Raw genomic sequence first — 6854 nt, 5'->3', positions numbered from 1 at the left:
TTTAAATGTTTTCTTTTATTATAAAATTAATAATAAATATTATAATGAGAAAGTAATTTAATATTTTTAAATATTATTATACTTTTACAATATATTGTTAATTAAGACTTTTAACAAAATGTAAGTTAAGTTTAAGTTACACTTGAAATGCATTCGTTCTATCCAAATAATGTAAACTATTACATCAATTTGACGTCATTCTTACAGTTTTTCTTATGAGAAAGTGAGATAATGACGTCAATTTGACGTAAAAGTGTGCACTATTTAGACAAAACGAATGTACTGTATAGTACCTTTTATCGTACACTTATGCTTTGTAAGTTATTCTTCTTATAATAGTGGAATATGTTAAAGTATTTTACGAACTTCTTAGTAGACCATTCCCGTTAAAGATTTTATTGCAATTATTTCCAATTGTATCGCATTCTTCTCTGTAATTTAACGTGTATAATGATCACAAACTTGTAGCGATATAAAGATGAATGGCATATAAAAAAAAATGACGTACGATTAATAATAACCTATCTTCGTATAAAAATTCTCTAAATATTTTTACTGTAGGAGCCACCAAACATTCGGAATTCTTTGAAAAATCTTCATAAATAATAAAACATCTCTTGTCTTTTTCGGAGAAGAGATAACGGAAATTTCATATCAACAAAAGTGGAAGAAAAGATTGTGAAAATATTAAATATAGATATTAGATTAAGTTATATTATTAAAGAAATATCAGGACTATTCCAGGATTCTCTAACAGTAGATTCACAGAACAAAGAGACAACTACGTTTATCATGCTGAATAAAGTTATATACGTCAAGTAGTATATAACCAGGCAAGAGCCTAGTCTCTCCTTACCTTAATAATTAAATAAATTAAGAAAAAATCAAATATGTACCGAGAAAAGATTTGAGTGTGACGCACCTGTATACAATATCTAATTGTTTACTATTCAACCACAGTACTAGTGGCTACATTCACAAAGATAACAGGGATAAATGTGAGTTTGCACGTTCTAATTCGGACCTTTCCCATTATATCAGTTCTATGTACGATCTCCTGCTTGTGATTTGTGAATCTTTAAGCCCTCTAGAACATNATTTTAGAAGTGTTTAAATAATTAATAATACAAATATATTAATGATTTATTTAATTTTTCTCTAGTAGACATAACTGATAAGGAAAGTTCTCTGTACATAACTGTTCTTTCATCAGTAGGTAAGTGCTGTTTTCTAATAAGTGTGTAAATATTAATATTGTATTTTTACTCTGTAATTATTTATTTTAGGTTGTTACATTAATTCTTGCATACCTTCTTTCCTTCAATGTTGTCACTCGGCCGAAATTAAACAAAACTTTCTTCGTTGTAAGCAATTGCATCGTAGGTGTATTATGAATTGCTTCAAGGAATGAGAAGAAAAATGTTTTCCTTTTTTTCTTTCTTTTTTTCCATTTATTTTCATGGAAAAATTTTTTTATTAAAAATAATATAATGCATTTATTATATTATCATAATTATAAAATTTTACGTTTAATTAAAGTAAATTTTGTAATAATTTATTAATTAAAATGAATTAAATTTATAAATATTCGCTGATTTTTATAAATGTTGTTTACTTTAACTATTCACCTAATTCTAAGGTCCCTGATTCGACTCGAAACCACCGTTTACTCGGATATAGCCTTTTTCACCTTATCGAAAGTCTGATGTCTAGACTGTCATGGCGGCACCTAGTTTCTTTGGAGCTAATTTCCACGTTAACTATTGTGAACCGCCGGGGAGGTCGGATCTCACATTCACTCCACGCTTTCTTTAAAATCGCACTTATGATAGTGTGATTTTAAACTTTTTGATTGTTTTGTCTAGATAGAGGTATGTTTACATAGATAAAAAGTTTTTTTTCTCTCTCTCTTTGCAAAACAAAAGTCAAGTTTCTTTGGNAAAATAGTAAATATTTTTTTGTGATTTTTTTATTAATTTCTTTATTAAATAAACTTAAAATTTTATATAAAAATTCGCTAAAATTATTTATAAAATTCAAATAGTAACAACAATACACAACAGATGTCGTTATGTTTTTACCCCTTGTACTGTACCATTTCAAAATATCGATAAAAATATTCCGTTATTAATATTTTATAGAAGATTTTTCTATTAAATATTCATCGTAAAATTTTATGGCGACACGTTTAAAAAATATAATTTAATTTCTTTGTGAAAGAAAAACATTACCTTTACTTTTTTTGAATAAAATGAGTTCAAAATTTTGGTTATAATGTATAATTTGATAAACAAATATATTTAAAAATTGATATATAATATCGCTTTATTTGAATATGTATAATTTGTTAAATAAATAAATAAATTTAATAAAATTTGTAACTTGTCATTAACAGCATGTAATCCTATCACGTTGCCTTTACTAGAAAGACAACCATTCATTCTTATTTATATTTTATTTGAAACAAAATAGACTCTTCATCCCTATCCATATTTTCTTAGAGGAAGAGTTTTTATTCGTCTTTATCTATATTTTACTTTTAAAAAGATATCTTGCTTATCTCTATCCATATTTTACTTGGAGAAGAGATCCTCCTCATCCATAAAAAAGGCTACATTCCAATTTTCAATGGGGAAAGATCACTTTTGACTCTAGAAGACCTTAAAATATATCATACATGGACAACACGTCCAACTTCTTTTAAATGCCAGGAAGAAGCTGTTCCATCTCCATCAAGGTTCCTTTTCCTCCAACGAGAGGAAATTGGAATGACGTGAAAACTTTTCCATACGAAAGACAAATTATATTAAGAAATTACTTTAATAAATAAATACATAAAATAACGAATTTTAATAAGAAAGTAGATAAATTAATGAAAACAAGGTCTGGCATCGATTATCAATTTAGGAAAAAGGAAGAAAAAAAAGTGAATAAGTCAACTAAACACTTCCAGTTTCTGAACAGAAATTAAATTGTTTAATTAGCCAGCCGAATTACTTCCTTAATCTTCATTTTATCTGTCTATTGATTCAACTAATTTTCTTCATTAACAGATCAACATAATTTTATTCACGTCAAAATGAATGAAATAGTTCATAAATTGCTCACGAGATAGCAGTGCACTCAACTTAACCGACTTTATTTTAACAAATCAGGAACTAACAGGTGGTTATAACCGGCGAATGGTTCTCTCTAACTGTATTTATTAAGGGTAACAATGTTTGTGGGCTTCTCTGCACCACACCAAGCTACGGATCACAACATCCTCTGACTCAATCAACTTGGCTAAATGGCAGATTCGTTGCCTCCTAACTCCTAATATGACACTGGTTTGAGAGGTGAGTAATAAAGTTTCTCCTTTTAACAACTTTCTTAATATTATATTATTAAAAAGTTTCAAAATGCAAAAAGAATTTGCCATTTTAATCATTTAAGATTTGAAAATATTAAAAATTTGCTTGTATAAAAACACGAGAAAAATATATTTCTAACATCATCTTTTATCAAAACACAACTTCTAATTTCTATCAACCTCCAAATTATAATAAATTCTAATAAAATTCTCCAAAAAAGAAAAAATATATACTTAAAAATGTAAGTTTACTTCACGATATTCTTCCATTGAGTATTTTAAAATCTACTTTACATTAAAATATTTTAATAAAAACTGTTAAAAGCTTGTGTTTTTTCGAGGGAAATTTAAGTCATAAAAGAAGCATTAAATATAAAATCATAAATTATACTTATCGAGGTTTTCATAAAATTCAGTATAACTTAATAGACTTATTGCCCTGGGCATGACACGAAACTCGAGACGAAACACTTTTACGACTTATATTAGACGAGATTTTAAAAAATAAATAAAATATATTTCGTTTTACAATATTAAAAAAATTATAATATTTATAGGAAATTTTATTTGTGAATTAGTATTAGAAGATTTTGCATTAGATTAAAAGATAGGATAACACTAATTTTCCTGTTGAAGGGAGAAGTAAACAGATAAAAATATATAATAAGGAATTAAACTTTCTTCTTATATTGGTCAGAATATAATTCATTTATATATGTTTATTAATTTAATTTATATATATATTTTTAAATTCTCACGAGAAAATCTCATTAATAAACTCTTTCGTATAATGAAGAGCTATTTTATCTCTTTAATAGAAGACCGTAATATTTATATTTCTCTAAATAAATACATTAAAATGAACAAAAATATAACATTTTCTCGATTCTATAATCAATTTTTAAGCTAATTTCGATAAATTCTTAACAAAAACTTTAAACTTTTCATCATTGTTATTCAATTACAATGGTGTTTAGATCCGTAAAACCTTAACATCTTGCGTATGAATTGACTTCTAAGCATCATCTTAATATTTAGCTAGATATTCAGACTAATTTTGTAAGTGTTAAATCTGTAGAATATTCAAAAGACAGTGCATTTCTATAGGAATATATAATCTATGTTGATGTTGTTGTTCATCGTCGCATGTCGCTTTTAATGAACAATTTGCGTGATATCAGATGAGATGTGCCATCGTAGTTGATGTGTCCACTAATATACATCGTAGCCACTCTCGTTTTACACCCACTGATACAGACACGTTAGAACTATTGGTTTGGGAGTTAGTTAATTAGATCAGGAATTTGGCTTAAGTCTGTTAGCTTCCACCATTAACTTAGCACACACAGACATACGTACGCACCCAATCGTACTATATTTCTCGTTCCGGCATTTATAGCAACATTTGGATAACGTAAACAACACATAGTTAGTGTAGCAGCATCGTCACGTCATATTGCGTTTGACTTCCACCTTATTTATTGTAAAACGTTACAAATAAATGAGGATGAGTAATAATAATTGCTAGTTTATCTTTATAAAAAAAAATATAGTAATTTTAATTTTATTACTTCAGCATAAAATAATAATAATAAATCAAAATTAATCTAGATAAAAGCTAACTGCTAAAAAAATGGAAACATAAATAAATCTTGTTTATAAGCCTTTTTAATAAATTTCTACTCAATTTTTTTAATATTATATAATATAAATCGAGCTAAATATTTTAAAATCTAATATATTTATTATAATATTTAAATCATATTTATTTAAGCCGTTTATAAAATTCGTGTTTCCATTTAAATTTACATAAAAATAAACATTTTGTAATGATGTTTTCCAGTTTATTTTAATAATAAACATCAAATTTATACGATTTTTCAAATTAAATTTTACATTAATCAAACAAAATTTATTTACAGAATTTCTTAAATTGATAAATATGTAAATACAGTGAAACCTGTACAAAACGGAAACTTGCAAAACCGGAAAACATATACTGTACAGTCGACCCTCCATAACACTGTTGATAATTCCGTTTTATATGAATTTCATGTTTTACGAGTCACTTAGATTTTACAAATACGTGAGCCGTTCACAGCCAGGCACACGTATTTGTAAAATCTAAGTGACTCGTACAAGGTGGAATTCATATAAAACGGAATTATCAACAGTGTTGTAGGGAGGTCGACTGTATTCGGTACCTTATGATTCCGGCTTACACATGTTTAACTGTATAAATTTTAATTAGTGTGTAAATTCTTCATCTTTTATAGACTAAAAACATTTTAAAATTTGCATATATATATATGAATTATGATATATATTCATAATGTACGAACAGGATAATCTCTTGATCATCTAGACTTAAACCATTTATAAGTGACTTTTTGATCAAATTACCCATTTTTTTAAACTTAATATTACTAAAAATTATATATTATTTTAATAATTTTATTGTTTTATAATAATATATTTGGCATGAATTAATTTGCCGTAACTGTGAAGTAACTGTACACCGTTCAACTTTGTTAAATAAAATAATTATAGAAGAGAGAAGCGATGATAAAATTTAAAAAAAAAATGGTTTTTATAAAATTACAGGAGTGTTTTCTGCAATAAATTTTAACGAAGATTGGTTGGAAATATAATTATTTTAATGATGATTGGTAAAGAAGTACACTCGTCGCTGCTCTCGAAATATTTTAGACATTATTTTCTCATTAAGTTGGCAAAGGATGCTTACGTTAATGATACAGGTTTTTATTAATTGTGTTCCTCTCATCGTTTAGTATTAATACACTTATTAAACAATTGCATAACAATTGTATAATTTTAAAAACATTTTAAATTTTCAAGAAAGTATAACGTTTAAGAAATATTAATGTATATTTATGTTAATTCAATGCCAAAAAAAACACTAGTTTATTTGCCAAAATAATGTAAATTTCTGTGAGTTTTGAGTATTAAATTATCAATTTTTCATTCGTAAAATGTATAAATGTCGTATAAACTTTAGGAAATTTTAGGGAGAAAAAAAAGTAAAATTTTAAATATATAAAGGTTTAATTCATATAATTTCCACTCAATTATATTAATTTAAATATATATATTTTAAAAAAAAATTAAAACACGTTTTTAGAAAATTATATAAATTAAAAAAGCGACTAACAACAAATTAATTATCCTTTAAAGTATTTCATAATGTTTAATTTAAAGTAATTAGTTGGAATTTTCATATAATTTAGTTGTTTTCTTGATAATTTCCTATCTAAACTATTAAATAGATTTTAATCTTGTTATGCATTTTAAACTGACGTGGGTTAAATACCAAAGTACATAGAGCAGATACTAGATTCGAGTCAATTTGTAACCAAGGGATGTTATCTATCTTAACACCCATCAGTTACTAGATAGAAAAGATGAGGAGAATCGCAAAAATGACATCTCTCATCCATCAATGCAAGAAAATAAAAAATTAGACTCGCAATGCTTTTATCTC

At 26.1% G+C, this 6854-nt stretch overlaps 1 long non-coding RNA gene across 1 annotated transcript in view; it reads left to right on the top strand.

The window, feature by feature from the left end:
- The first annotated feature begins 3228 nt into the window (after positions 1–3228).
- Positions 3229–6854, top strand: part of LOC111638662 — a 123442-nt gene continuing 119816 nt past the window's right edge. The window contains exon 1 of the long non-coding RNA XR_002758911.1: positions 3229–3338. This is a non-coding gene — a long non-coding RNA (uncharacterized LOC111638662). The remainder of the gene's footprint in view (positions 3339–6854) is intronic.

This window comes from Centruroides sculpturatus, unplaced genomic scaffold (assembly GCF_000671375.1).
Source record: "Centruroides sculpturatus isolate CEXI.00-Female unplaced genomic scaffold, Cexi_2.0 scaffold1270, whole genome shotgun sequence".
Taxonomy (NCBI): Eukaryota; Metazoa; Arthropoda; class Arachnida; order Scorpiones; family Buthidae; genus Centruroides; species Centruroides sculpturatus.
The sequence above is the reverse complement of the archived record's forward strand: the minus strand, read 5'-3'. Positions and strand labels throughout refer to the sequence as shown.